The 27,500-nt window shown below is 41.7% G+C and overlaps 1 non-coding gene and 27 pseudogenes across 1 annotated transcript; all 28 read left to right on the top strand.

Moving 5' to 3' along the window:
- Positions 1 to 646: 646 nt before the first annotated feature.
- On the top strand, positions 647 to 765 carry LOC137115917 (5S ribosomal RNA; annotated as a pseudogene).
- Positions 766 to 1,631: 866 nt separating this feature from the next.
- Positions 1,632 to 1,750, top strand: LOC137116225 (5S ribosomal RNA; annotated as a pseudogene).
- Positions 1,751 to 2,618: 868 nt separating this feature from the next.
- LOC137116278 (5S ribosomal RNA) lies at positions 2,619 to 2,737 on the top strand (annotated as a pseudogene).
- Positions 2,738 to 3,604: 867 nt separating this feature from the next.
- Positions 3,605 to 3,723, top strand: LOC137116224 (5S ribosomal RNA; annotated as a pseudogene).
- An 867-nt stretch (positions 3,724 to 4,590) lies between these two features.
- On the top strand, positions 4,591 to 4,709 carry LOC137116323 (5S ribosomal RNA; annotated as a pseudogene).
- Positions 4,710 to 5,566: 857 nt separating this feature from the next.
- LOC137116060 (5S ribosomal RNA) lies at positions 5,567 to 5,685 on the top strand (annotated as a pseudogene).
- An 867-nt stretch (positions 5,686 to 6,552) lies between these two features.
- Positions 6,553 to 6,671, top strand: LOC137115998 (5S ribosomal RNA). The gene has a single exon (XR_010913575.1). It is a non-coding gene; the product is annotated as a 5S ribosomal RNA (ribosomal RNA).
- Positions 6,672 to 7,528: 857 nt separating this feature from the next.
- Positions 7,529 to 7,647, top strand: LOC137115916 (5S ribosomal RNA; annotated as a pseudogene).
- An 869-nt stretch (positions 7,648 to 8,516) lies between these two features.
- LOC137115969 (5S ribosomal RNA) lies at positions 8,517 to 8,635 on the top strand (annotated as a pseudogene).
- An 868-nt stretch (positions 8,636 to 9,503) lies between these two features.
- On the top strand, positions 9,504 to 9,622 carry LOC137115968 (5S ribosomal RNA; annotated as a pseudogene).
- Positions 9,623 to 10,479: 857 nt separating this feature from the next.
- Positions 10,480 to 10,598, top strand: LOC137115915 (5S ribosomal RNA; annotated as a pseudogene).
- An 857-nt stretch (positions 10,599 to 11,455) lies between these two features.
- Positions 11,456 to 11,574, top strand: LOC137115934 (5S ribosomal RNA; annotated as a pseudogene).
- Positions 11,575 to 12,443: 869 nt separating this feature from the next.
- On the top strand, positions 12,444 to 12,562 carry LOC137116188 (5S ribosomal RNA; annotated as a pseudogene).
- An 857-nt stretch (positions 12,563 to 13,419) lies between these two features.
- On the top strand, positions 13,420 to 13,538 carry LOC137115914 (5S ribosomal RNA; annotated as a pseudogene).
- An 857-nt stretch (positions 13,539 to 14,395) lies between these two features.
- On the top strand, positions 14,396 to 14,514 carry LOC137116027 (5S ribosomal RNA; annotated as a pseudogene).
- Positions 14,515 to 15,382: 868 nt separating this feature from the next.
- Positions 15,383 to 15,501, top strand: LOC137115967 (5S ribosomal RNA; annotated as a pseudogene).
- An 868-nt stretch (positions 15,502 to 16,369) lies between these two features.
- Positions 16,370 to 16,488, top strand: LOC137115966 (5S ribosomal RNA; annotated as a pseudogene).
- Positions 16,489 to 17,346: 858 nt separating this feature from the next.
- LOC137115913 (5S ribosomal RNA) lies at positions 17,347 to 17,465 on the top strand (annotated as a pseudogene).
- Positions 17,466 to 18,322: 857 nt separating this feature from the next.
- LOC137116026 (5S ribosomal RNA) lies at positions 18,323 to 18,441 on the top strand (annotated as a pseudogene).
- Positions 18,442 to 19,298: 857 nt separating this feature from the next.
- LOC137115933 (5S ribosomal RNA) lies at positions 19,299 to 19,417 on the top strand (annotated as a pseudogene).
- Positions 19,418 to 20,285: 868 nt separating this feature from the next.
- LOC137116000 (5S ribosomal RNA) lies at positions 20,286 to 20,404 on the top strand (annotated as a pseudogene).
- Positions 20,405 to 21,261: 857 nt separating this feature from the next.
- Positions 21,262 to 21,380, top strand: LOC137115912 (5S ribosomal RNA; annotated as a pseudogene).
- An 857-nt stretch (positions 21,381 to 22,237) lies between these two features.
- On the top strand, positions 22,238 to 22,356 carry LOC137116025 (5S ribosomal RNA; annotated as a pseudogene).
- Positions 22,357 to 23,213: 857 nt separating this feature from the next.
- On the top strand, positions 23,214 to 23,332 carry LOC137115931 (5S ribosomal RNA; annotated as a pseudogene).
- An 869-nt stretch (positions 23,333 to 24,201) lies between these two features.
- Positions 24,202 to 24,320, top strand: LOC137116096 (5S ribosomal RNA; annotated as a pseudogene).
- An 857-nt stretch (positions 24,321 to 25,177) lies between these two features.
- Positions 25,178 to 25,296, top strand: LOC137115911 (5S ribosomal RNA; annotated as a pseudogene).
- An 857-nt stretch (positions 25,297 to 26,153) lies between these two features.
- Positions 26,154 to 26,272, top strand: LOC137116024 (5S ribosomal RNA; annotated as a pseudogene).
- An 857-nt stretch (positions 26,273 to 27,129) lies between these two features.
- On the top strand, positions 27,130 to 27,248 carry LOC137115910 (5S ribosomal RNA; annotated as a pseudogene).
- The last annotated feature ends 252 nt before the right edge of the window (positions 27,249 to 27,500 follow it).

The following is a 27,500-nucleotide window of genomic DNA, read 5'->3' as shown; positions in this document are numbered from 1 at the left end:
GATTGGCCGGATTGGGGGGCAGTACAGGAAGCTGATTGGTCCATCCTACACTTCCTGGAGTTTTAAAAGTACGGTTCCCAACAGCTAGCGAGGCTCTTTCTGGCATCAGCACCTGTTTGCTGTTCTTGGTTTCCAAACCTTATTTAGCATTTTTGAATTGTTAGGTTTTGTGCCGTGGTTTTGTTTATAAATTGTATATTTTGTAAATAGTATTAAATCTGTAGGGGTGAACTGCCATTTTCTTTGGACTGTTTTCACATTAGGGAGTTAGGGTTAGCGACTGTCTTTTGGTTTGTTTATTTCTATCAGGCTAGCTAGCACTTTCTGTGGGAAATGGCTTATTTTGTTTATTATGTTGGCCTTGGTTCGTCCTGAGTTGTAGTGTCATGTTTTGTTTGACACTTTCTTTCGTTTAAAATAAATATCATTCTGTTGGAACATCTCGATCCTGGATTTTGGTTTGGGGATCGGAGAGGGAACATGCTAATTTATCTTTGTATGTTGCACCCTGACCCCCTAGAAAGGGGCGTAACAGACCAGTACAGTTATAGTACTTTGTACTTTGCCACATTTATCTTCTTCTTAGCAAGTGTCATGCATTCTGCTTCTCCAGCGTTTTTAAGAGCTGTTGATGATATCAAATGCAGCTTACGGCCACACCGCTCTCTAAGCGCCCGATCTCGTCCGATCTCGGCAGCCAAATAGAGCCGGGCCTGGTTAGTACTTGGTAGGAAGACCGCCTGGGAATACCAGGTGCTGTAAGCTTTTTTGCTTGGGTTTACGGGCAGCACAAGCTGGTGTTACTGCCTATTTATTCATAGAAATTGTTCTATATTTCATCAAATTTTGTTCTTTCATTACTGTTTTGCTACTTTATTGGTTTGCCAACCATCGTGCTTCATTACTAGTAGACCATGTTACGGTCCTGGCCATATGTGTTGTTTTTATTTTCTTGTTCTTATAGGTGCCCTGCCTGATTGGCCGGATTTGGGGGAAGTACAGGAAGCTGATTGGTCCATCCTACACTTCCTGGAGTTTTAAAAGTACGGTTCCCAACAGCTAGCGAGGCTCTTTCTGGCAGCAGCACCTGTTTGCTGTTCTTGGTTTCCAAATCTTATTTAGCAGTTTTGAATTGTTACGTTTTGTGCCGTGGTTTTGTTTATAAATTGTATATTTTGTAAATAGTATTAAATCTGTAGGGGTGGACTGCCATTTTCTTTTGATTGTTTTCTCTTGTTTTCACATTAGGGAGTTAGGGTTAGCGACTATCTTTTGGTTTGTTTATTTCTATCAGGCTAGCTAGCACTTTCTGTGGGAAATGGCTTATTTTGTTTATTATGTTGGCCTTGGTTCGCCCTGAGTTGTAGTGTCATGTTTTGTTTGACACTTTCTTTCGTTTAAAATAAATATCATTCTGTTGGAACATCTCAATCCTGGATTTTGGTTTGAGGATCGGAGAGGGAACATGCAAATTTATCTTTGTATGTTTCACCCTGACCCCCTAGACAGGGGCGTAACAGACCAGTACAGTTATAGTACTTTGTACTTTGCCACATTTATCTTCTTCTTAGCAAGTGTCATGCATTCTGCTTCTCCAGCGTTTTTAAGAGCTGTTGATGATGTCAAATGCAGCTTACGGCCACACCGCTCTCTGAGCGCCCGATCTCGTCCGATCTCAGCAGCCAAATAGGGCCGGGCCTGGTTAGTACTTGGTAGGAAGACCGCCTGGGAATACCAGGTGCTGTAAGCTTTTTTGCTTGGGTTTACGGGCAGCACAAGCTGGTGTTACTGCCTATTTATTCATAGAAATTGTTCTATATTTTCATCAAATTTTGTTCTTTCATTGCTGTTTTGCTACTTTATTGGTTTGTCAACCATCGTGCTTCATTACTAGTAGACCATGTTACGGTCCTGGCCATATGTGTTGTTTTTATTTTATTGTTCTTATAGGTGCCCTGCCTGATTGGCCGGATTTGGGGGAAGTACAGGAAGCTGATTGGTCCATCCTACACTTCCTGGAGTTTTAAAAGTACGGTTCCCAACAGCTAGCGAGGCTCTTTCTGGCAGCAGCACCTGTTTGCTGTTCTTGGTTTCCAAACCTTATTTAGCATTTTTGAATTGTTAGGTTTTGTGCCGTGGTTTTGTTTAGAAATTGTATATTTTGTAAATAGTATTAAATCTGTAGGGGTGGACTGCCATTTTTCTTTTGATTGTTTTCTCTTGTTTTCGCATTAGGGAGTTAGGGTTAGCGACTGTCTTTTGGTTTGTTTCTTTCTATCAGGCTAGCTAGCACTTTCTGTGGGAAATGGCTTATTTTGTTTATTATGTTGGCCTTGGTTCGCCCTGAGTTGTAGTGTCATGTTTTGTTTGACACTTTCTTTCGTTTAAAATAAATATCATTCTGTTGGAACATCTCAATCCTGGATTTTGGTTTGGGGATCGGAGAGGGAACATGCAAATTTATCTTTGTATGTTTCACCCTGACCCCCTAGACAGGGGCGTAACAGACCAGTACAGTTATAGTACTTTGTACTTTGCCACATTTATCTTCTTCTTAGCAAGTGTCATGCATTCTGCTTCTCTAGCGTTTTTAAGAGCTGTTGATGATGTCAAATGCATGTTACGGCCACACCGCTCTCTAAGCGCCCGATTTCGTCCGATCTCGGCAGCCAAATAGGGCCGGGCCTGGTTAGTACTTGGTAGGAAGACCGCCTGGGAATACCAGGTGCTGTAAGCTTTTTTGCTTGGGTTTACGGGCAGCTCAAGCTGGTGTTACTGCCTATTTATTCATAGAAATTGTTCTATATTTTCATCAAATTTTGTTCTTTCATTGCTGTTTTGCTACTTTATTGGTTTGTCAACCATCGTGCTTCATTACTAGTAGACCATGTTACGGTCCTGGCCATATGTGTTGTTTTTATTTTCTTGTTCTTATAGGTGCCGTGCCTGATTGGCCGGATTTGGGGGAAGTACAGGAAGCTGATTGGTCCACCCTACACTTCCTGGAGTTTTAAATGTACGGTTCCCAACAGCTAGCGAGGCTCTTTCTGGCAGCAGCACCTGTTTGCTGTTCTTGGTTTCCAAATCTTATTTAGCATTTTTGAATTGTTAGGTTTTGTGCCGTGGTTTTGTTTATAAATTGTATATTTTGTAAATAGTATTAAATCTGTAGGGGTGGACTGCCATTTTCTTTTGATTGTTTTCTCTTGTTTTCACATTAGGGAGTTAGGGTTAGCGACTATCTTTTGGTTTGTTTATTTCTATCAGGCTAGTTAGCACTTTCTGTGGGAAATGGCTTATTTTGTTTATTATGTTGGCCTTGGTTCGCCCTGAGTTGTAGTGTCATGTTTTGTTTGACACTTTCTTTCGTTTAAAATAAATATCATTCTGTTGGAACATCTCGATTCTGGATTTTGGTTTGGGGATCGGAGAGGGAACATGCTAATTTATCTTTGTATGTTGCACCCTGACCCCCTAGACAGGGGCGTAACAGACCAGTACAGTTATAGTACTTTGTACTTTGCCACATTTATCTTCTTCTTAGCAAGTGTCATGCATTCTGCTTCTCCAGCGTTTTTAAGAGCTGTTGATGATGTCAAATGCAGCTTACGGCCACACCGCTCTCTGAGCGCCCGATCTCGTCCGATCTCAGCAGCCAAATAGGGCCGGGCCTGGTTAGTACTTGGTAGGAAGACCGCCTGGGAATACCAGGTGCTGTAAGCTTTTTTGCTTGGGTTTACGGGCAGCACAAGCTGATGTTACTGCCTATTTATTCATAGAAATTGTTCTATATTTTCATCAAATTTTGTTCTTTCATTGCTGTTTTGCTACTTTATTGGTTTGTCAACCATCGTGCTTCATTACTAGTAGACCATGTTACGGTCCTGGCCATATGTGTTGTTTTTATTTTCTTGTTCTTATAGGTGCCCTGCCTGATTGGCCCGATTTGGGGGAAGTACAGGAAGCTGATTGGTCCATCCTACACTTCCTGGAGTTTTAAATGTACGGTTCCCAACAGCTAGCGAGGCTCTTTCTGGCAGCAGCACCTGTTTGCTGTTCTTGGTTTCCAAATCTTATTTAGCATTTTTGAATTGTTAGGTTTTGTGCCGTTGTTTTGTTTATAAATTGTATATTTTGTAAATAGTATTAAATCTGTAGGGGTCAACTGCCATTTTCTTTTGATTGTTTTCTCTTGTTTTCACATTAGGGAGTTAGGGTTAGCGACTGTCTTTTGGTTTGTTTCTTTCTATCAGGCTAGCTAGCACTTTCTGTGGGAAATGGCTTATTTTGTTTATTATGTTGGCCTTGGTTCGCCCTGAGTTGTAGTGTCATGTTTTGTTTGACACTTTCTTTCGTTTAAAATAAATATCATTCTGTTGGAACATCTCGATCCTGGATTTTGGTTTGGGGATCGGAGAGGGAACATGCTAATTTATCTTTGTATGTTGCACCCTGACCCCCTAGAAAGGGGCGTAACAGACCAGTACAGTTATAGTACTTTGTACTTTGACACATTTATCTTCTTCTTAGCAAGTGTCATGCATTCTGCTTCTCCAGCGTTTTTAAGAGCTGTTGATGATATCAAATGCATGTTACGGCCACACCGCTCTCTAAGCGCCCGATCTCGTCCGATCTAGGCAGCCAAATAGGGCCGGGCCTGGTTAGTACTTGGTAGGAAGACCGCCTGGGAATACCAGGTGCTGTAAGCTTTTTTGCTTGGGTTTACAGGCAGCTCAAGCTGGTGTTACTGCCTATTTATTCATAGAAATTGTTCTATATTTTCATCAAATTTTGTTCTTTCATTGCTGTTTTGCTACTTTATTGGTTTGTCAACCATCGTGCTACATTACTAGTAGACCATGTTACGGTCCTGGCCATATGTGTTGTTTTTATTTTCTTGTTCTTATAGGTGCCCTGCCTGATTGGCCGGATTGGGGGGCAGTACAGGATGCTGATTGGTCCATCCTACACTTCCTGGAGTTTTAAAAGTACGGTTCCCAACAGCTAGCGAGGCTCTTTCTGGCATCAGCACCTGTTTGCTGTTCTTGGTTTCCAAACCTTATTTAGCATTTTTGAATTGTTAGGTTTTGTGCCGTGGTTTTGTTTATAAATTGTATATTTTGTAAATAGTATTAAATCTGTAGGGGTGAACTGCCATTTTCTTTGGACTGTTTTCACATTAGGGAGTTAGGGTTAGCGACTGTCTTTTGGTTTGTTTATTTCTATCAGGCTAGCTAGCACTTTCTGTGGGAAATGGCTTATTTTGTTTATTATGTTGCCCTTGGTTCGCCCTGAGTTGTAGTGTCATGTTTTGTTTGACACTTTCTTTCGTTTAAAATAAATATCATTCTGTTGGAACATCTCGATCCTGGATTTTGGTTTGGGGATCGGAGAGGGAACATGCTAATTTATCTTTGTATGTTGCACCCTGACCCCCTAGAAAGGGGCGTAACAGACAAGTACAGTTATAGTACTTTGTACTTTGACACATTTATCTTCTTCTTAGCAAGTGTCATGCATTCTGCTTCTCCAGCGTTTTTAAGAGCTGTTGATGATATCAAATGCAGCTTACGGCCACACCGCTCTCTAAGCGCCCGATCTCGTCCGATCTCGGCAGCCAAATAGAGCCGGGCCTGGTTAGTACTTGGTAGGAAGACCGCCTGGGAATACCAAGTGCTGTAAGCTTTTTTGCTTGGGTTTACGGGCAGCACAAGCTGGTGTTACTGCCTATTTATTCATAGAAATTGTTCTATATTTTCATCAAATTTTGTTCTTTCATTGCTGTTTTGCTACTTTATTGGTTTGCCAACCATCGTGCTTCATTACTAGTAGACCATGTTACGGTCCTGGCCATATGTGTTGTTTTTATTTTCTTGTTCTTATAGGTGCCCTGCCTGATTGGCTGGATTGGGGGGCAGTACAGGAAGCTGATTGGTCCATCCTACACTTCCTGGAGTTTTAAAAGTACGGTTCCCAACAGCTAGCGAGGCTCTTTCTGGCATCAGCACCTGTTTGCTGTTCTTGGTTTCCAAACCTTATTTAGCATTTTTGAATTGTTAGGTTTTGTGCCGTGGTTTTGTTTATAAATTGTATATTTTGTAAATAGTATTAAATCTGTAGGGGTGGACTGCCATTTTCTTTTGATTGTTTTCTCTTGTTTTCACATTAGGGAGTTAGGGTTAGCGACTATCTTTTGGTTTGTTGATTTCTATCAGGCTAGCTAGCACTTTCTGTGGGAAATGGCTTATTTTGTTTATTATGTTGGCCTTGGTTCGCCCTGAGTTGTAGTGTCATGTTTTGTTTGACACTTTCTTTCGTTTAAAATAAATATCATTCTGTTGGAACATCTCAATCCTGGATTTTGGTTTGAGGATCGGAGAGGGAACATGCAAATTTATCTTTGTATGTTTCACCCTGACCCCCTAGACAGGGGCGTAACAGACCAGTACAGTTATAGTACTTTGTACTTTGCCACATTTATCTTCTTCTTAGCAAGTGTCATGCATTCTGCTTCTCTAGCGTTTTTAAGAGCTGTTGATAATGTCAAATGTAGCTTACGGCCACACCGCTCTGTAAGCGCCCGATCTCGTCCGATCTCGGCAGCCAAATAGAGCCGGGCCTGGTTAGTACTTGGTAGGAAGACCGCCTGGGAATACCAGGTGCTGTAAGCTTTTTTGCTTGGGTTTACAGGCAGCACAAGCTGGTGTTACTGCCTATTTATTCATAGAAATTGTTCTATATTTTCATCAAATTTTGTTCTTTCATTGCTGTTTTGCTACTTTATTGGTTTGCCAACCATCGTGCTTCATTACTAGTAGACCATGTTACGGTCCTGGCCATATGTGTTGTTTTTATTTTCTTGTTCTTATAGGTGCCCTGCCTGATTGGCCGGATTGGGGGGCAGTACAGGAAGCTGATTGGTCCATCCTACACTTCCTGGAGTTTTAAAAGTACGGTTCCCAACAGCTAGCGAGGCTCTTTCTGGCATCAGCACCTGTTTGCTGTTCTTGGTTTCCAAACCTTATTTAGCATTTTTGAATTGTTAGGTTTTGTGCCGTGGTTTTGTTTATAAATTGTATATTTTGTAAATAGTATTAAATCTGTAGGGGTGAACTGCCATTTTCTTTGGACTGTTTTCACATTAGGGAGTTAGGGTTAGCGACTGTCTTTTGGTTTGTTTATTTCTATCAGGCTAGCTAGCACTTTCTGTGGGAAATGGCTTATTTTGTTTATTATGTTGGCCTTGGTTCGCCCTGAGTTGTAGTGTCATGTTTTGTTTGACACTTTCTTTCGTTTAAAATAAATATCATTCTGTTGGAACATCTCGATCCTGGATTTTGGTTTGGGGATCGGAGAGGGAACATGCTAATTTATCTTTGTATGTTGCACCCTGACCCCCTAGAAAGGGGCGTAACAGACCAGTACAGTTATAGTACTTTGTACTTTGCCACATTTATCTTCTTCTTAGCAAGTGTCATGCATTCTGCTTCTCCAGCGTTTTTAAGAGCTGTTGATGATATCAAATGCAGCTTACGGCCACACCGCTCTCTAAGCGCCCGATCTCGTCCGATCTCGGCAGCCAAATAGAGCCGGGCCTGGTTAGTACTTGGTAGGAAGACCGCCTGGGAATACCAGGTGCTGTAAGCTTTTTTTGCTTGGGTTTACGGGCAGCACAAGCTGGTGTTACTGCCTATTTATTCATAGAAATTGTTCTATATTTTCATCAAATTTTGTTCTTTCATTGCTGTTTTGCTACTTTATTGGTTTGCCAACCATCGTGCTTCATTACTAGTAGACCATGTTACGGTCCTGGCCATATGTGTTGTTTTTATTTTCTTGTTCTTATAGGTGCCCTGCCTGATTGGCTGGATTGGGGGGCAGTACAGGAAGCTGATTGGTCCATCCTACACTTCCTGGAGTTTTAAAAGTACGGTTCCCAACAGCTAGCGAGGCTCTTTCTGGCAGCAGCACCTGTTTGCTGTTCTTGGTTTCCAAATCTTATTTAGCATTTTTGAATTGTTAGGTTTTGTGCCGTGGTTTTGTTTATAAATTGTATATTTTGTAAATAGTATTAAATCTGTAGGGGTGGACTGCCATTTTTCTTTTGATTGTTTTCTCTTGTTTTCGCATTAGGGAGTTAGGGTTAGCGACTGTCTTTTGGTTTGTTTCTTTCTATCAGGCTAGCTAGCACTTTCTGTGGGAAATGGCTTATTTTGTTTATTATGTTGGCCTTGGTTCGCCCTGAGTTGTAGTGTCATGTTTTGTTTGACACTTTCTTTCGTTTAAAATAAATATCATTCTGTTGGAACATCTCAATCCTGGATTTTGGTTTGGGGATCGGAGAGGGAACATGCAAATTTATCTTTGTATGTTTGACCCTGACCCCCTAGACAGGGGCGTAACAGACCAGTACAGTTATAGTACTTTGTACTTTGCCACATTTATCTTCTTCTTAGCAAGTGTCATGCATTCTGCTTCTCCAGCGTTTTTAAGAGCTGTTGATGATGTCAAATGCAGCTTACGGCCACACCGCTCTCTAAGCGCCCGATCTCGTCCGATCTCGGCAGCCAAATAGGGCCGGGCCTGGTTAGTACTTGGTAGGAAGACCGCCTGGGAATACCAGGTGCTGTAAGCTTTTTTGCTTGGGTTTACGGGCAGCTCAAGCTGGTGTTACTGCCTATTTATTCATAGAAATTGTTCTATATTTTCATCAAATTTTGTTCGTTCATTGCTGTTTTGCTACTTTATTGGTTTGTCAACCATCGTGCTTCATTACTAGTAGACCATGTTACGGTACTGGCCATATGTGTTGTTTTTATTTTCTTGTTCTTATAGGTGCCCTGCCTGATTGGCCGGATTTGGGGGAAGTACAGGAAGCTGATTGGTCCATCCTACACTTCCTGGAGTTTTAAAAGTACGGTTCCCAACAGCTAGCGAGGCTCTTTCTGGCATCAGCACCTGTTTGCTGTTCTTGGTTTCCAAACCTTATTTAGCATTTTTGAATTGTTAGGTTTTGTGCCGTGGTTTTGTTTATAAATTGTATATTTTGTAAATAGTATTAAATCTGTAGGGGTGGACTGCCATTTTTCTTTTGATTGTTTTCTCTTGTTTTCGCATTAGGGAGTTAGGGTTAGCGACTGTCTTTTGGTTTGTTTCTTTCTATCAGGCTAGCTAGCACTTTCTGTGGGAAATGGCTTATTTTGTTTATTATGTTGGCCTTGGTTCGCCCTGAGTTGTAGTGTCATGTTTTGTTTGACACTTTCTTTCGTTTAAAATAAATATCATTCTGTTGGAACATCTCAATCCTGGATTTTGGTTTGGGGATCGGAGAGGGAACATGCAAATTTATCTTTGTATGTTTGACCCTGACCCCCTAGACAGGGGCGTAACAGACCAGTACAGTTATAGTACTTTGTACTTTGCCACATTTATCTTCTTCTTAGCAAGTGTCATGCATTCTGCTTCTCCAGCGTTTTTAAGAGCTGTTGATGATGTCAAATGCAGCTTACGGCCACACCGCTCTCTAAGCGCCCGATCTCGTCCGATCTCGGCAGCCAAATAGGGCCGGGCCTGGTTAGTACTTGGTAGGAAGACCGCCTGGGAATACCAGGTGCTGTAAGCTTTTTTGCTTGGGTTTACGGGCAGCTCAAGCTGGTGTTACTGCCTATTTATTCATAGAAATTGTTCTATATTTTCATCAAATTTTGTTCGTTCATTGCTGTTTTGCTACTTTATTGGTTTGTCAACCATCGTGCTTCATTACTAGTAGACCATGTTACGGTCCTGGCCATATGTGTTGTTTTTATTTTCTTGTTCTTATAGGTGCCCTGCCTGATTAGCCGGATTTGGGGGAAGTACAGGAAGCTGATTGGTCCATCCTACACTTCCTGGAGTTTTAAAAGTACGGTTCCCAACAGCTAGCGAGGCTCTTTCTGGCATCAGCACCTGTTTGCTGTTCTTGGTTTCCAAACCTTATTTAGCATTTTTGAATTGTTAGGTTTTGTGCCGTGGTTTTGTTTATAAATTGTATATTTTGTAAATAGTATTAAATCTGTAGGGGTGAACTGCCATTTTCTTTGGACTGTTTTCACATTAGGGAGTTAGGGTTAGCGACTGTCTTTTGGTTTGTTTATTTCTATCAGGCTAGCTAGCACTTTCTGTGGGAAATGGCTTATTTTGTTTATTATGTTGGCCTTGGTTCGCCCTGAGTTGTAGTGTCATGTTTTGTTTGACACTTTCTTTCGTTTAAAATAAATATCATTCTGTTGGAACATCTCGATCCTGGATTTTGGTTTGGGGATCGGAGAGGGAACATGCTAATTTATCTTTGTATGTTGCACCCTGACCCCCTAGAAAGGGGCGTAACAGACCAGTACAGTTATAGTACTTTGTACTTTGACACATTTATCTTCTTCTTAGCAAGTGTCATGCATTCTGCTTCTCCAGCGTTTTTAAGAGCTGTTGATGATATCAAATGCAGCTTACGGCCACACCGCTCTCTAAGCGCCCGATCTCGTCCGATCTCGGCAGCCAAATAGAGCCGGGCCTGGTTAGTACTTGGTAGGAAGACCGCCTGGGAATACCAGGTGCTGTAAGCTTTTTTGCTTGGGTTTACGGGCAGCACAAGCTGGTGTTACTGCCTATTTATTCATAGAAATTGTTCTATATTTTCATCAAATTTTGTTCTTTCATTGCTGTTTTGCTACTTTATTGGTTTGTCAACCATCGTGCTTCATTACTAGTAGACCATGTTACGGTCCTGGCCATATGTGTTGTTTTTATTTTGTTGTTCTTATAGGTGCCCTGCCTGATTGGCCGGATTTGGGGGAAGTACAGGATGCTGATTGGTCCATCCTACACTTCCTGGAGTTTTAAATGTACGGTTCCCAACAGCTAGCGAGGCTCTTTCTGGCAGCAGCACCTGTTTGCTGTTCTTGGTTTCCAAATCTTATTTAGCATTTTTGAATTGTTAGGTTTTGTGCCGTGGTTTTGTTTATAAATTGTATATTTTGTAAATAGTATTAAATCTGTAGGGGTGAACTGCCATTTTCTTTGGACTGTTTTCACATTAGGGAGTTAGGGTTAGCGACTGTCTTTTGGTTTGTTTCTTTCTATCAGGCTAGCTAGCACTTTCTGTGGGAAATGGCTTATTTTGTTTATTATGTTGGCCTTGGTTCGCCCTGAGTTGTAGTGTCATGTTTTGTTTGACACTTTCTTTCGTTTAAAATAAATATCATTCTGTTGGAACATCTCGATCCTGGATTTTGGTTTGGGGATCGGAGAGGGAACATGCTAATTTATCTTTGTATGTTGCACCCTGACCCCCTAGAAAGGGGCGTAACAGACCAGTACAGTTATAGTAGTTTGTACTTTGCCACATTTATCTTCTTCTTAGCAAGTGTCATGCATTCTGCTTCTCCAGCGTTTTTAAGAGCTGTTGATGATATCAAATGCAGCTTACGGCCACACCGCTCTCTAAGCGCCCGATCTCGTCCGATCTCGGCAGCCAAATAGAGCCGGGCCTGGTTAGTACTTGGCAGGAAGACCGCCTGGGAATACCAGGTGCTGTAAGCTTTTTTGCTTGGGTTTACGGGCAGCACAAGCTGGTGTTACTGCCTATTTATTCATAGAAATTGTTCTATATTTTCATCAAATTTTGTTCTTTCATTGCTGTTTTGCTACTTTATTGGTTTGCCAACCATCGTGCTTCATTACTAGTAGACCATGTTACGGTCCTGGCCATATGTGTTGTTTTTATTTTCTTGTTCTTATAGGTGCCCTGCCTGATTGGCTGGATTGGGGGGCAGTACAGGAAGCTGATTGGTCCATCCTACACTTCCTGGAGTTTTAAAAGTATGGTTCCCAACAGCTAGCGAGGCTCTTTCTGGCATCAGCACCTGTTTGCTGTTCTTGGTTTCTAAACCTTATTTAGCATTTTTGAATTGTTAGGTTTTGTGCCGTGGTTTTGTTTATAAAATGTATATTTTGTAAATAGTATTAAATCTGTAGGGGTGGACTGCCATTTTTCTTTTGATTGTTTTCTCTTGTTTTCACATTAGGGAGTTAGGGTTAGCGACTGTCTTTTGGTTTGTTTCTTTCTATCAGGCTAGCTAGCACTTTCTGTGGGAAATGGCTTATTTTGTTTATTATGTTGGCCTTGGTTCGCCCTGAGTTGTAGTGTCATGTTTTGTTTGACACTTTCTTTCGTTTAAAATAAATATCATTCTGTTGGAACATCTCAATCCTGGATTTTGGTTTGGGGATCGGAGAGGGAACATGCAAATTTTATCTTTGTATGTTTCACCCTGACCCCCTAGACAGGGGCGTAACAGACCAGTACAGTTATAGTACTTTGTACTTTGCCACATTTATCTTCTTCTTAGCAAGTGTCATGCATTCTGCTTCTCTAGCGTTTTTAAGAGCTGTTGATGATGTCAAATGCATGTTACGGCCACACCGCTCTCTAAGCGCCCGATCTCGTCCGATCTCGGCAGCCAAATAGGGCCGGGCCTGGTTAGTACTTGGTAGGAAGACCGCCTGGGAATACCAGGTGCTGTAAGCTTTTTTGCTTGGGTTTACGGGCAGCTCAAGCTGGTGTTACTGCCTATTTATTCATAGAAATTGTTCTATATTTTCATCAAATTTTGTTCTTTCATTGCTGTTTTGCTACTTTATTGGTTTGTCAACCATCGTGCTTCATTACTAGTAGACCATGTTACGGTCCTGGCCATATGTGTTGTTTTTATTTTCTTGTTCTTATAGGTGCCCTGCCTGATTGGCCGGATTTGGGGGAAGTACAGGAAGCTGATTGGTCCATCCTACACTTCCTGGAGTTTTAAAAGTACGGTTCCCAACAGCTAGCGAGGCTCTTTCTGGCAGCAGCACCTGTTTGCTGTTCTTGGTTTCCAAATCTTATTTAGCATTTTTGAATTGTTAGGTTTTGTGCCGTGGTTTTGTTTATAAATTGTATATTTTGTAAATAGTATTAAATCTGTAGGGGTGGACTGCCATTTTCTTTGGACTGTTTTCACATTAGGGAGTTAGGGTTAGCGACTGTCTTTTGGTTTGTTTATTTCTATCAGGCTAGCTAGCACTTTCTGTGGGAAATGGCTTATTTTGTTTATTATGTTGGCCTTGGTTCGCCCTGAGTTGTAGTGTCATGTTTTGTTTGACACTTTCTTTCGTTTAAAATAAATATCATTCTGTTGGAACATCTCGATCCTGGATTTTGGTTTGGGGATCGGAGAGGGAACATGCTAATTTATCTTTGTATGTTGCACCCTGACCCCCTAGAAAGGGGCGTAACAGACCAGTACAGTTATAGTACTTTGTACTTTGACACATTTATCTTCTTCTTAGCAAGTGTCATGCATTCTGCTTCTCCAGCGTTTTTAAGAGCTGTTGATGATATCAAATGCAGCTTACGGCCACACCGCTCTCTAAGCGCCCGATCTCGTCCGATCTCGGCAGCCAAATAGAGCCGGGCCTGGTTAGTACTTGGTAGGAAGACCGCCTGGGAATACCAGGTGCTGTAAGCTTTTTTGCTTGGGTTTACGGGCAGCACAAGCTGGTGTTACTGCCTATTTATTCATAGAAATTGTTCTATATTTTCATCAAATTTTGTTCTTTCATTGCTGTTTTGCTACTTTATTGGTTTGCCAACCATCGTGCTTCATTACTAGTAGACCATGTTACGGTCCTGGCCATATGTGTTGTTTTTATTTTCTTGTTCTTATAGGTGCCCTGCCTGATTGGCCGGATTGGGGGGCAGTACAGGAAGCTGATTGGTCCATCCTACACTTCCTGGAGTTTTAAAAGTACGGTTCCCAACAGCTAGCGAGGCTCTTTCTGGCAGCAGCACCTGTTTGCTGTTCTTGGTTTCCAAATCTTATTTAGCATTTTTGAATTGTTAGGTTTTGTGCCGTGGTTTTGTTTATAAATTGTATATTTTGTAAATAGTATTAAATCTGTAGGGGTGAACTGCCATTTTCTTTGGACTGTTTTCACATTAGGGAGTTAGGGTTAGCGACTGTCTTTTGGTTTGTTTATTTCTATCAGGCTAGCTAGCACTTTCTGTGGGAAATGGCTTATTTTGTTTATTATGTTGGCCTTGGTTCGCCCTGAGTTGTAGTGTCATGTTTTGTTTGACACTTTCTTTCGTTTAAAATAAATATCATTCTGTTGGAACATCTCGATCCTGGATTTTGGTTTGGGGATCGGAGAGGGAACATGCTAATTTATCTTTGTATGTTGCACCCTCACCCCGTAGAAAGGGGCGTAACAGACCAGTACAGTTATAGTACTTTGTACTTTGACACATTTATCTTCTTCTTAGCAAGTGTCATGCATTCTGCTTCTCCAGCGTTTTTAAGAGCTGTTGATGATGTCAAATGCAGCTTACGGCCACACCGCTCTCTGAGCGCCCGATCTCGTCCGATCTCGGCAGCCAAATAGGGCCGGGCCTGGTTAGTACTTGGTAGGAAGACCGCCTGGGAATACCAGGTGCTGTAAGCTTTTTTGCTTGGGTTTACGGGCAGCTCAAGCTGGTGTTACTGCCTATTTATTCATAGAAATTGTTCTATATTTTCATCAAATTTTGTTCTTTCATTGCTGTTTTGCTACTTTATTGGTTTGTCAACCATCGTGCTTCATTACTAGTAGACCATGTTACGGTCCTGGCCATATGTGTTGTTTTTATTTTCTTGTTCTTATAGGTGCCCTGCCTGATTGGCTGGATTGGGGGGCAGTACAGGAAGCTGATTGGTCCATCCTACACTTCCTGGAGTTTTAAAAGTACGGTTCCCAACAGCTAGCGAGGCTCTTTCTGGCAGCAGCACCTGTTTGCTGTTCTTGGTTTCCAAATCTTATTTAGCATTTTTGAATTGTTAGGTTTTGTGCCGTGGTTTTGTTTATAAATTGTATATTTTGTAAATAGTATTAAATCTGTAGGGGTGGACTGCCATTTTTCTTTTGATTGTTTTCTCTTGTTTTCGCATTAGGGAGTTAGGGTTAGCGACTGTCTTTTGGTTTGTTTCTTTCTATCAGGCTAGCTAGCACTTTCTGTGGGAAATGGCTTATTTTGTTTATTATGTTGGCCTTGGTTCGCCCTGAGTTGTAGTGTCATGTTTTGTTTGACACTTTCTTTCGTTTAAAATAAATATCATTCTGTTGGAACATCTCAATCCTGGATTTTGGTTTGGGGATCGGAGAGGGAACATGCAAATTTATCTTTGTATGTTTGACCCTGACCCCCTAGACAGGGGCGTAACAGACCAGTACAGTTATAGTACTTTGTACTTTGCCACATTTATCTTCTTCTTAGCAAGTGTCATGCATTCTGCTTCTCCAGCGTTTTTAAGAGCTGTTGATGATGTCAAATGCAGCTTACGGCCACACCGCTCTCTAAGCGCCCGATCTCGTCCGATCTCGGCAGCCAAATAGGGCCGGGCCTGGTTAGTACTTGGTAGGAAGACCGCCTGGGAATACCAGGTGCTGTAAGCTTTTTTGCTTGGGTTTACGGGCAGCTCAAGCTGGTGTTACTGCCTATTTATTCATAGAAATTGTTCTATATTTTCATCAAATTTTGTTCGTTCATTGCTGTTTTGCTACTTTATTGGTTTGTCAACCATCGTGCTTCATTACTAGTAGACCATGTTACGGTCCTGGCCATATGTGTTGTTTTTATTTTGTTGTTCTTATAGGTGCCCTGCCTGATTGGCCGGATTTGGGGGAAGTACAGGAAGCTGATTGGTCCATCCTACACTTCCTGGAGTTTTAAAAGTACGGTTCCCAACAGCTAGCGAGGCTCTTTCTGGCATCAGCACCTGTTTGCTGTTCTTGGTTTCCAAACCTTATTTAGCATTTTTGAATTGTTAGGTTTTGTGCCGTGGTTTTGTTTATAAATTGTATATTTTGTAAATAGTATTAAATCTGTAGGGGTGGACTGCCATTTTTCTTTTGATTGTTTTCTCTTGTTTTCGCATTAGGGAGTTAGGGTTAGCGACTGTCTTTTGGTTTGTTTCTTTCTATCAGGCTAGCTAGCACTTTCTGTGGGAAATGGCTTATTTTGTTTATTATGTTGGCCTTGGTTCGCCCTGAGTTGTAGTGTCATGTTTTGTTTGACACTTTCTTTCGTTTAAAATAAATATCATTCTGTTGGAACATCTCAATCCTGGATTTTGGTTTGGGGATCGGAGAGGGAACATGCAAATTTATCTTTGTATGTTTGACCCTGACCCCCTAGACAGGGGCGTAACAGACCAGTACAGTTATAGTACTTTGTACTTTGCCACATTTATCTTCTTCTTAGCAAGTGTCATGCATTCTGCTTCTCCAGCGTTTTTAAGAGCTGTTGATGATGTCAAATGCAGCTTACGGCCACACCGCTCTCTAAGCGCCCGATCTCGTCCGATCTCGGCAGCCAAATAGGGCCGGGCCTGGTTAGTACTTGGTAGGAAGACCGCCTGGGAATACCAGGTGCTGTAAGCTTTTTTTGCTTGGGTTTACGGGCAGCTCAAGCTGGTGTTACTGCCTATTTATTCATAGAAATTGTTCTATATTTTCATCAAATTTTGTTCGTTCATTGCTGTTTTGCTACTTTATTGGTTTGTCAACCATCGTGCTTCATTACTAGTAGACCATGTTACGGTCCTGGCCATATGTGTTGTTTTTATTTTCTTGTTCTTATAGGTGCCCTGCCTGATTAGCCGGATTTGGGGGAAGTACAGGAAGCTGATTGGTCCATCCTACACTTCCTGGAGTTTTAAAAGTACGGTTCCCAACAGCTAGCGAGGCTCTTTCTGGCATCAGCACCTGTTTGCTGTTCTTGGTTTCCAAACCTTATTTAGCATTTTTGAATTGTTAGGTTTTGTGCCGTGGTTTTGTTTATAAATTGTATATTTTGTAAATAGTATTAAATCTGTAGGGGTGAACTGCCATTTTCTTTGGACTGTTTTCACATTAGGGAGTTAGGGTTAGCGACTGTCTTTTGGTTTGTTTATTTCTATCAGGCTAGCTAGCACTTTCTGTGGGAAATGGCTTATTTTGTTTATTATGTTGGCCTTGGTTCGCCCTGAGTTGTAGTGTCATGTTTTGTTTGACACTTTCTTTCGTTTAAAATAAATATCATTCTGTTGGAACATCTCGATCCTGGATTTTGGTTTGGGGATCGGAGAGGGAACATGCTAATTTATCTTTGTATGTTGCACCCTGACCCCCTAGAAAGGGGCGTAACAGACCAGTACAGTTATAGTACTTTGTACTTTGACACATTTATCTTCTTCTTAGCAAGTGTCATGCATTCTGCTTCTCCAGCGTTTTTAAGAGCTGTTGATGATATCAAATGCAGCTTACGGCCACACCGCTCTCTAAGCGCCCGATCTCGTCCGATCTCGGCAGCCAAATAGAGCCGGGCCTGGTTAGTACTTGGTAGGAAGACCGCCTGGGAATACCAGGTGCTGTAAGCTTTTTTGCTTGGGTTTACGGGCAGCACAAGCTGGTGTTACTGCCTATTTATTCATAGAAATTGTTCTATATTTTCATCAAATTTTGTTCTTTCATTGCTGTTTTGCTACTTTATTGGTTTGCCAACCATCGTGCTTCATTACTAGTAGACCATGTTACGGTCCTGGCCATATGTGTTGTTTTTATTTTCTTGTTCTTATAGGTGCCCTGCCTGATTGGCCGGATTGGGGGGCAGTACAGGAAGCTGATTGGTCCATCCTACACTTCCTGGAGTTTTAAAAGTACGGTTCCCAACAGCTAGCGAGGCTCTTTCTGGCAGCAGCACCTGTTTGCTGTTCTTGGTTTCCAAATCTTATTTAGCATTTTTGAATTGTTAGGTTTTGTGCCGTGGTTTTGTTTATAAATTGTATATTTTGTAAATAGTATTAAATCTGTAGGGGTGAACTGCCATTTTCTTTGGACTGTTTTCACATTAGGGAGTTAGGGTTAGCGACTGTCTTTTGGTTTGTTTATTTCTATCAGGCTAGCTAGCACTTTCTGTGGGAAATGGCTTATTTTGTTTATTATGTTGGCCTTGGTTCGCCCTGAGTTGTAGTGTCATGTTTTGTTTGACACTTTCTTTCGTTTAAAATAAATATCATTCTGTTGGAACATCTCGATCCTGGATTTTGGTTTGGGGATCGGAGAGGGAACATGCTAATTTATCTTTGTATGTTGCACCCTCACCCCCTAGAAAGGGGCGTAACAGACCAGTACAGTTATAGTACTTTGTACTTTGACACATTTATCTTCTTCTTAGCAAGTGTCATGCATTCTGCTTCTCCAGCGTTTTTAAGAGCTGTTGATGATGTCAAATGCAGCTTACGGCCACACCGCTCTCTGAGCGCCCGATCTCGTCCGATCTCGGCAGCCAAATAGGGCCGGGCCTGGTTAGTACTTGGTAGGAAGACCGCCTGGGAATACCAGGTGCTGTAAGCTTTTTTGCTTGGGTTTACGGGCAGCTCAAGCTGGTGTTACTGCCTATTTATTCATAGAAATTGTTCTATATTTTCATCAAATTTTGTTCTTTCATTGCTGTTTTGCTACTTTATTGGTTTGTCAACCATCGTGCTTCATTACTAGTAGACCATGTTACGGTCCTGGCCATATGTGTTGTTTTTATTTTGTTGTTCTTATAGGTGCCCTGCCTGATTGGCCGGATTTGGGGGAAGTACAGGATGCTGATTGGTCCATCCTACACTTCCTGGAGTTTTAAATGTACGGTTCCCAACAGCTAGCGAGGCTCTTTCTGGCAGCAGCACCTGTTTGCTGTTCTTGGTTTCCAAATCTTATTTAGCATTTTTGAATTGTTAGGTTTTGTGCCGTGGTTTTGTTTATAAATTGTATATTTTGTAAATAGTATTAAATCTGTAGGGGTGAACTGCCATTTTCTTTGGACTGTTTTCACATTAGGGAGTTAGGGTTAGCGACTGTCTTTTGGTTTGTTTCTTTCTATCAGGCTAGCTAGCACTTTCTGTGGGAAATGGCTTATTTTGTTTATTATGTTGGCCTTGGTTCGCCCTGAGTTGTAGTGTCATGTTTTGTTTGACACTTTCTTTCGTTTAAAATAAATATCATTCTGTTGGAACATCTCGATCCTGGATTTTGGTTTGGGGATCGGAGAGGGAACATGCTAATTTATCTTTGTATGTTGCACCCTGACCCCCTAGAAAGGGGCGTAACAGACCAGTACAGTTATAGTAGTTTGTACTTTGCCACATTTATCTTCTTCTTAGCAAGTGTCATGCATTCTGCTTCTCCAGCGTTTTTAAGAGCTGTTGATGATATCAAATGCAGCTTACGGCCACACCGCTCTCTAAGCGCCCGATCTCGTCCGATCTCGGCAGCCAAATAGAGCCGGGCCTGGTTAGTACTTGGCAGGAAGACCGCCTGGGAATACCAGGTGCTGTAAGCTTTTTTGCTTGGGTTTACGGGCAGCACAAGCTGGTGTTACTGCCTATTTATTCATAGAAATTGTTCTATATTTTCATCAAATTTTGTTCTTTCATTGCTGTTTTGCTACTTTATTGGTTTGCCAACCATCGTGCTTCATTACTAGTAGACCATGTTACGGTCCTGGCCATATGTGTTGTTTTTATTTTCTTGTTCTTATAGGTGCCCTGCCTGATTGGCTGGATTGGGGGGCAGTACAGGAAGCTGATTGGTCCATCCTACACTTCCTGGAGTTTTAAAAGTATGGTTCCCAACAGCTAGCGAGGCTCTTTCTGGCATCAGCACCTGTTTGCTGTTCTTGGTTTCCAAACCTTATTTAGCATTTTTGAATTGTTAGGTTTTGTGCCGTGGTTTTGTTTATAAATTGTATATTTTGTAAATAGTATTAAATCTGTAGGGGTGGACTGCCATTTTTCTTTTGATTGTTTTCTCTTGTTTTCGCATTAGGGAGTTAGGGTTAGCGACTGTCTTTTGGTTTGTTTCTTTCTATCAGGCTAGCTAGCACTTTCTGTGGGAAATGGCTTATTTTGTTTATTATGTTGGCCTTGGTTCGCCCTGAGTTGTAGTGTCATGTTTTGTTTGACACTTTCTTTCGTTTAAAATAAATATCATTCTGTTGGAACATCTCAATCCTGGATTTTGGTTTGGGGATCGGAGAGGGAACATGCAAATTTATCTTTGTATGTTTGACCCTGACCCCCTAGACAGGGGCGTAACAGACCAGTACAGTTATAGTACTTTGTACTTTGCCACATTTATCTTCTTCTTAGCAAGTGTCATGCATTCTGCTTCTCCAGCGTTTTTAAGAGCTGTTGATGATGTCAAATGCAGCTTACGGCCACACCGCTCTCTAAGCGCCCGATCTCGTCCGATCTCGGCAGCCAAATAGGGCCGGGCCTGGTTAGTACTTGGTAGGAAGACCGCCTGGGAATATCAGGTGCTGTAAGCTTTTTTGCTTGGGTTTACGGGCAGCTCAAGCTGGTGTTACTGCCTATTTATTCATAGAAATTGTTCTATATTTTCATCAAATTTTGTTCGTTCATTGCTGTTTTGCTACTTTATTGGTTTGTCAACCATCGTGCTTCATTACTAGTAGACCATGTTACGGTCCTGGCCATATGTGTTGTTTTTATTTTCTTGTTCTTATAGGTGCCCTGCCTGATTAGCCGGATTTGGGGGAAGTACAGGAAGCTGATTGGTCCATCCTACACTTCCTGGAGTTTTAAAAGTACGGTTCCCAACAGCTAGCGAGGCTCTTTCTGGCATCAGCACCTGTTTGCTGTTCTTGGTTTCCAAACCTTATTTAGCATTTTTGAATTGTTAGGTTTTGTGCCGTGGTTTTGTTTATAAATTGTATATTTTGTAAATAGTATTAAATCTGTAGGGGTGAACTGCCATTTTCTTTGGACTGTTTTCACATTAGGGAGTTAGGGTTAGCGACTGTCTTTTGGTTTGTTTATTTCTATCAGGCTAGCTAGCACTTTCTGTGGGAAATGGCTTATTTTGTTTATTATGTTGGCCTTGGTTCGCCCTGAGTTGTAGTGTCATGTTTTGTTTGACACTTTCTTTCGTTTAAAATAAATATCATTCTGTTGGAACATCTCGATCCTGGATTTTGGTTTGGGGATCGGAGAGGGAACATGCTAATTTATCTTTGTATGTTGCACCCTGACCCCCTAGAAAGGGGCGTAACAGACCAGTACAGTTATAGTACTTTGTACTTTGACACATTTATCTTCTTCTTAGCAAGTGTCATGCATTCTGCTTCTCCAGCGTTTTTAAGAGCTGTTGATGATATCAAATGCAGCTTACGGCCACACCGCTCTCTAAGCGCCCGATCTCGTCCGATCTCGGCAGCCAAATAGAGCCGGGCCTGGTTAGTACTTGGTAGGAAGACCGCCTGGGAATACCAGGTGCTGTAAGCTTTTTTGCTTGGGTTTACGGGCAGCACAAGCTGGTGTTACTGCCTATTTATTCATAGAAATTGTTCTATATTTTCATCAAATTTTGTTCTTTCATTGCTGTTTTGCTACTTTATTGGTTTGCCAACCATCGTGCTTCATTACTAGTAGACCATGTTACGGTCCTGGCCATATGTGTTGTTTTTATTTTCTTGTTCTTATAGGTGCCCTGCCTGATTGGCCGGATTGGGGGGCAGTACAGGAAGCTGATTGGTCCATCCTACACTTCCTGGAGTTTTAAAAGTACGGTTCCCAACAGCTAGCGAGGCTCTTTCTGGCAGCAGCACCTGTTTGCTGTTCTTGGTTTCCAAATCTTATTTAGCATTTTTGAATTGTTAGGTTTTGTGCCGTGGTTTTGTTTATAAATTGTATATTTTGTAAATAGTATTAAATCTGTAGGGGTGAACTGCCATTTTCTTTGGACTGTTTTCACATTAGGGAGTTAGGGTTAGCGACTGTCTTTTGGTTTGTTTATTTCTATCAGGCTAGCTAGCACTTTCTGTGGGAAATGGCTTATTTTGTTTATTATGTTGGCCTTGGTTCGCCCTGAGTTGTAGTGTCATGTTTTGTTTGACACTTTCTTTCGTTTAAAATAAATATCATTCTGTTGGAACATCTCGATCCTGGATTTTGGTTTGGGGATCGGAGAGGGAACATGCTAATTTATCTTTGTATGTTGCACCCTCACCCCCTAGAAAGGGGCGTAACAGACCAGTACAGTTATAGTACTTTGTACTTTGACACATTTATCTTCTTCTTAGCAAGTGTCATGCATTCTGCTTCTCCAGCGTTTTTAAGAGCTGTTGATGATGTCAAATGCAGCTTACGGCCACACCGCTCTCTGAGCGCCCGATCTCGTCCGATCTCGGCAGCCAAATAGGGCCGGGCCTGGTTAGTACTTGGTAGGAAGACCGCCTGGGAATACCAGGTGCTGTAAGCTTTTTTGCTTGGGTTTACGGGCAGCTCAAGCTGGTGTTACTGCCTATTTATTCATAGAAATTGTTCTATATTTTCATCAAATTTTGTTCTTTCATTGCTGTTTTGCTACTTTATTGGTTTGTCAACCATCGTGCTTCATTACTAGTAGACCATGTTACGGTCCTGGCCATATGTGTTGTTTTTATTTTGTTGTTCTTATAGGTGCCCTGCCTGATTGGCCGGATTTGGGGGAAGTACAGGATGCTGATTGGTCCATCCTACACTTCCTGGAGTTTTAAATGTACGGTTCCCAACAGCTAGCGAGGCTCTTTCTGGCAGCAGCACCTGTTTGCTGTTCTTGGTTTCCAAATCTTATTTAGCATTTTTGAATTGTTAGGTTTTGTGCCGTGGTTTTGTTTATAAATTGTATATTTTGTAAATAGTATTAAATCTGTAGGGGTGAACTGCCATTTTCTTTGGACTGTTTTCACATTAGGGAGTTAGGGTTAGCGACTGTCTTTTGGTTTGTTTCTTTCTATCAGGCTAGCTAGCACTTTCTGTGGGAAATGGCTTATTTTGTTTATTATGTTGGCCTTGGTTCGCCCTGAGTTGTAGTGTCATGTTTTGTTTGACACTTTCTTTCGTTTAAAATAAATATCATTCTGTTGGAACATCTCGATCCTGGATTTTGGTTTGGGGATCGGAGAGGGAACATGCTAATTTATCTTTGTATGTTGCACCCTGACCCCCTAGAAAGGGGCGTAACAGACCAGTACAGTTATAGTAGTTTGTACTTTGCCACATTTATCTTCTTCTTAGCAAGTGTCATGCATTCTGCTTCTCCAGCGTTTTTAAGAGCTGTTGATGATATCAAATGCAGCTTACGGCCACACCGCTCTCTAAGCGCCCGATCTCGTCCGATCTCGGCAGCCAAATAGAGCCGGGCCTGGTTAGTACTTGGCAGGAAGACCGCCTGGGAATACCAGGTGCTGTAAGCTTTTTTGCTTGGGTTTACGGGCAGCACAAGCTGGTGTTACTGCCTATTTATTCATAGAAATTGTTCTATATTTTCATCAAATTTTGTTCTTTCATTGCTGTTTTGCTACTTTATTGGTTTGCCAACCATCGTGCTTCATTACTAGTAGACCATGTTACGGTCCTGGCCATATGTGTTGTTTTTATTTTCTTGTTCTTATAGGTGCCCTGCCTGATTGGCTGGATTGGGGGGCAGTACAGGAAGCTGATTGGTCCATCCTACACTTCCTGGAGTTTTAAAAGTATGGTTCCCAACAGCTAGCGAGGCTCTTTCTGGCATCAGCACCTGTTTGCTGTTCTTGGTTTCTAAACCTTATTTAGCATTTTTGAATTGTTAGGTTTTGTGCCGTGGTTTTGTTTATAAAATGTATATTTTGTAAATAGTATTAAATCTGTAGGGGTGGACTGCCATTTTTCTTTTGATTGTTTTCTCTTGTTTTCACATTAGGGAGTTAGGGTTAGCGACTGTCTTTTGGTTTGTTTCTTTCTATCAGGCTAGCTAGCACTTTCTGTGGGAAATGGCTTATTTTGTTTATTATGTTGGCCTTGGTTCGCCCTGAGTTGTAGTGTCATGTTTTGTTTGACACTTTCTTTCGTTTAAAATAAATATCATTCTGTTGGAACATCTCAATCCTGGATTTTGGTTTGGGGATCGGAGAGGGAACATGCAAATTTTATCTTTGTATGTTTCACCCTGACCCCCTAGACAGGGGCGTAACAGACCAGTACAGTTATAGTACTTTGTACTTTGCCACATTTATCTTCTTCTTAGCAAGTGTCATGCATTCTGCTTCTCTAGCGTTTTTAAGAGCTGTTGATGATGTCAAATGCATGTTACGGCCACACCGCTCTCTAAGCGCCCGATCTCGTCCGATCTCGGCAGCCAAATAGAGCCGGGCCTGGTTAGTACTTGGTAGGAAGACCGCCTGGGAATACCAGGTGCTGTAAGCTTTTTTGCTTGGGTTTACGGGCAGCTCAAGCTGGTGTTACTGCCTATTTATTCATAGAAATTGTTCTATATTTTCATCCAATTTTGTTCTTTCATTGCTGTTTTGCTACTTTATTGGTTTGTCAACCATCGTGCTTCATTACTAGTAGACCATGTTACGGTCCTGGCCATATGTGTTGTTTTTATTTTCTTGTTCTTATAGGTGCCCTGCCTGATTGGCCGGATTTGGGGGAAGTACAGGAAGCTGATTGGTCCATCCTACACTTCCTGGAGTTTTAAAAGTACGGTTCCCAACAGCTAGCGAGGCTCTTTCTGGCAGCAGCACCTGTTTGCTGTTCTTGGTTTCCAAATCTTATTTAGCATTTTTGAATTGTTAGGTTTTGTGCCGTGGTTTTGTTTATAAATTGTATATTTTGTAAATAGTATTAAATCTGTAGGGGTGGACTGCCATTTTCTTTGGACTGTTTTCACATTAGGGAGTTAGGGTTAGCGACTGTCTTTTGGTTTGTTTATTTCTATCAGGCTAGCTAGCACTTTCTGTGGGAAATGGCTTATTTTGTTTATTATGTTGGCCTTGGTTCGCCCTGAGTTGTAGTGTCATGTTTTGTTTGACACTTTCTTTCGTTTAAAATAAATATCATTCTGTTGGAACATCTCGATCCTGGATTTTGGTTTGGGGATCGGAGAGGGAACATGCTAATTTATCTTTGTATGTTGCACCCTGACCCCCTAGAAAGGGGCGTAACAGACCAGTACAGTTATAGTACTTTGTACTTTGACACATTTATCTTCTTCTTAGCAAGTGTCATGCATTCTGCTTCTCCAGCGTTTTTAAGAGCTGTTGATGATATCAAATGCAGCTTACGGCCACACCGCTCTCTAAGCGCCCGATCTCGTCCGATCTCGGCAGCCAAATAGAGCCGGGCCTGGTTAGTACTTGGTAGGAAGACCGCCTGGGAATACCAGGTGCTGTAAGCTTTTTTGCTTGGGTTTACGGGCAGCACAAGCTGGTGTTACTGCCTATTTATTCATAGAAATTGTTCTATATTTTCATCAAATTTTGTTCTTTCATTGCTGTTTTGCTACTTTATTGGTTTGCCAACCATCGTGCTTCATTACTAGTAGACCATGTTACGGTCCTGGCCATATGTGTTGTTTTTATTTTCTTGTTCTTATAGGTGCCCTGCCTGATTGGCCGGATTGGGGGGCAGTACAGGAAGCTGATTGGTCCATCCTACACTTCCTGGAGTTTTAAAAGTACGGTTCCCAACAGCTAGCGAGGCTCTTTCTGGCAGCAGCACCTGTTTGCTGTTCTTGGTTTCCAAATCTTATTTAGCATTTTTGAATTGTTAGGTTTTGTGCCGTGGTTTTGTTTATAAATTGTATATTTTGTAAATAGTATTAAATCTGTAGGGGTGAACTGCCATTTTCTTTGGACTGTTTTCACATTAGGGAGTTAGGGTTAGCGACTGTCTTTTGGTTTGTTTCTTTCTATCAGGCTAGCTAGCACTTTCTGTGGGAAATGGCTTATTTTGTTTATTATGTTGGCCTTGGTTCGCCCTGAGTTGTAGTGTCATGTTTTGTTTGACACTTTCTTTCGTTTAAAATAAATATCATTCTGTTGGAACATCTCGATCCTGGATTTTGGTTTGGGGATCGGAGAGGGAACATGCTAATTTATCTTTGTATGTTGCACCCTCACCCCCTAGAAAGGGGCGTAACAGACCAGTACAGTTATAGTACTTTGTACTTTGACACATTTATCTTCTTCTTAGCAAGTGTCATGCATTCTGCTTCTCCAGCGTTTTTAAGAGCTGTTGATGATGTCAAATGCAGCTTACGGCCACACCGCTCTCTGAGCGCCCGATCTCGTCCGATCTCGGCAGCCAAATAGGGCCGGGCCTGGTTAGTACTTGGTAGGAAGACCGCCTGGGAATACCAGGTGCTGTAAGCTTTTTTGCTTGGGTTTACGGGCAGCTCAAGCTGGTGTTACTGCCTATTTATTCATAGAAATTGTTCTATATTTTCATCAAATTTTGTTCTTTCATTGCTGTTTTGCTACTTTATTGGTTTGTCAACCATCGTGCTTCATTACTAGTAGACCATGTTACGGTCCTGGCCATATGTGTTGTTTTTATTTTGTTGTTCTTATAGGTGCCCTGCCTGATTGGCCGGATTTGGGGGAAGTACAGGATGCTGATTGGTCCATCCTACACTTCCTGGAGTTTTAAATGTACGGTTCCCAACAGCTAGCGAGGCTCTTTCTGGCAGCAGCACCTGTTTGCTGTTCTTGGTTTCCAAATCTTATTTAGCATTTTTGAATTGTTAGGTTTTGTGCCGTGGTTTTGTTTATAAATTGTATATTTTGTAAATAGTATTAAATCTGTAGGGGTGAACTGCCATTTTCTTTGGACTGTTTTCACATTAGGGAGTTAGGGTTAGCGACTGTCTTTTGGTTTGTTTCTTTCTATCAGGCTAGCTAGCACTTTCTGTGGGAAATGGCTTATTTTGTTTATTATGTTGGCCTTGGTTCGCCCTGAGTTGTAGTGTCATGTTTTGTTTGACACTTTCTTTCGTTTAAAATAAATATCATTCTGTTGGAACATCTCGATCCTGGATTTTGGTTTGGGGATCGGAGAGGGAACATGCTAATTTATCTTTGTATGTTGCACCCTGACCCCCTAGAAAGGGGCGTAACAGACCAGTACAGTTATAGTAGTTTGTACTTTGCCACATTTATCTTCTTCTTAGCAAGTGTCATGCATTCTGCTTCTCCAGCGTTTTTAAGAGCTGTTGATGATATCAAATGCAGCTTACGGCCACACCGCTCTCTAAGCGCCCGATCTCGTCCGATCTCGGCAGCCAAATAGAGCCGGGCCTGGTTAGTACTTGGTAGGAAGACCGCCTGGGAATACCAGGTGCTGTAAGCTTTTTTGCTTGGGTTTACGGGCAGCACAAGCTGGTGTTACTGCCTATTTATTCATAGAAATTGTTCTATATTTTCATCAAATTTTGTTCTTTCATTGCTGTTTTGCTACTTTATTGGTTTGTCAACCATCGTGCTTCATTACTAGTAGACCATGTTACGGTCATGGCCATATGTGTTGTTTTTATTTTCTTGTTCTTATAGGTGCCCTGCCTGATTGGCCGGATTTGGGGGAAGTACAGGAAGCTGATTGGTC

Source organism: Channa argus, unplaced genomic scaffold, assembly GCF_033026475.1.
Source record: "Channa argus isolate prfri unplaced genomic scaffold, Channa argus male v1.0 Contig030, whole genome shotgun sequence".
Taxonomy (NCBI): domain Eukaryota; kingdom Metazoa; phylum Chordata; class Actinopteri; order Anabantiformes; family Channidae; genus Channa; species Channa argus.
The sequence above is the reverse complement of the archived record's forward strand: the minus strand, read 5'-3'. Positions and strand labels throughout refer to the sequence as shown.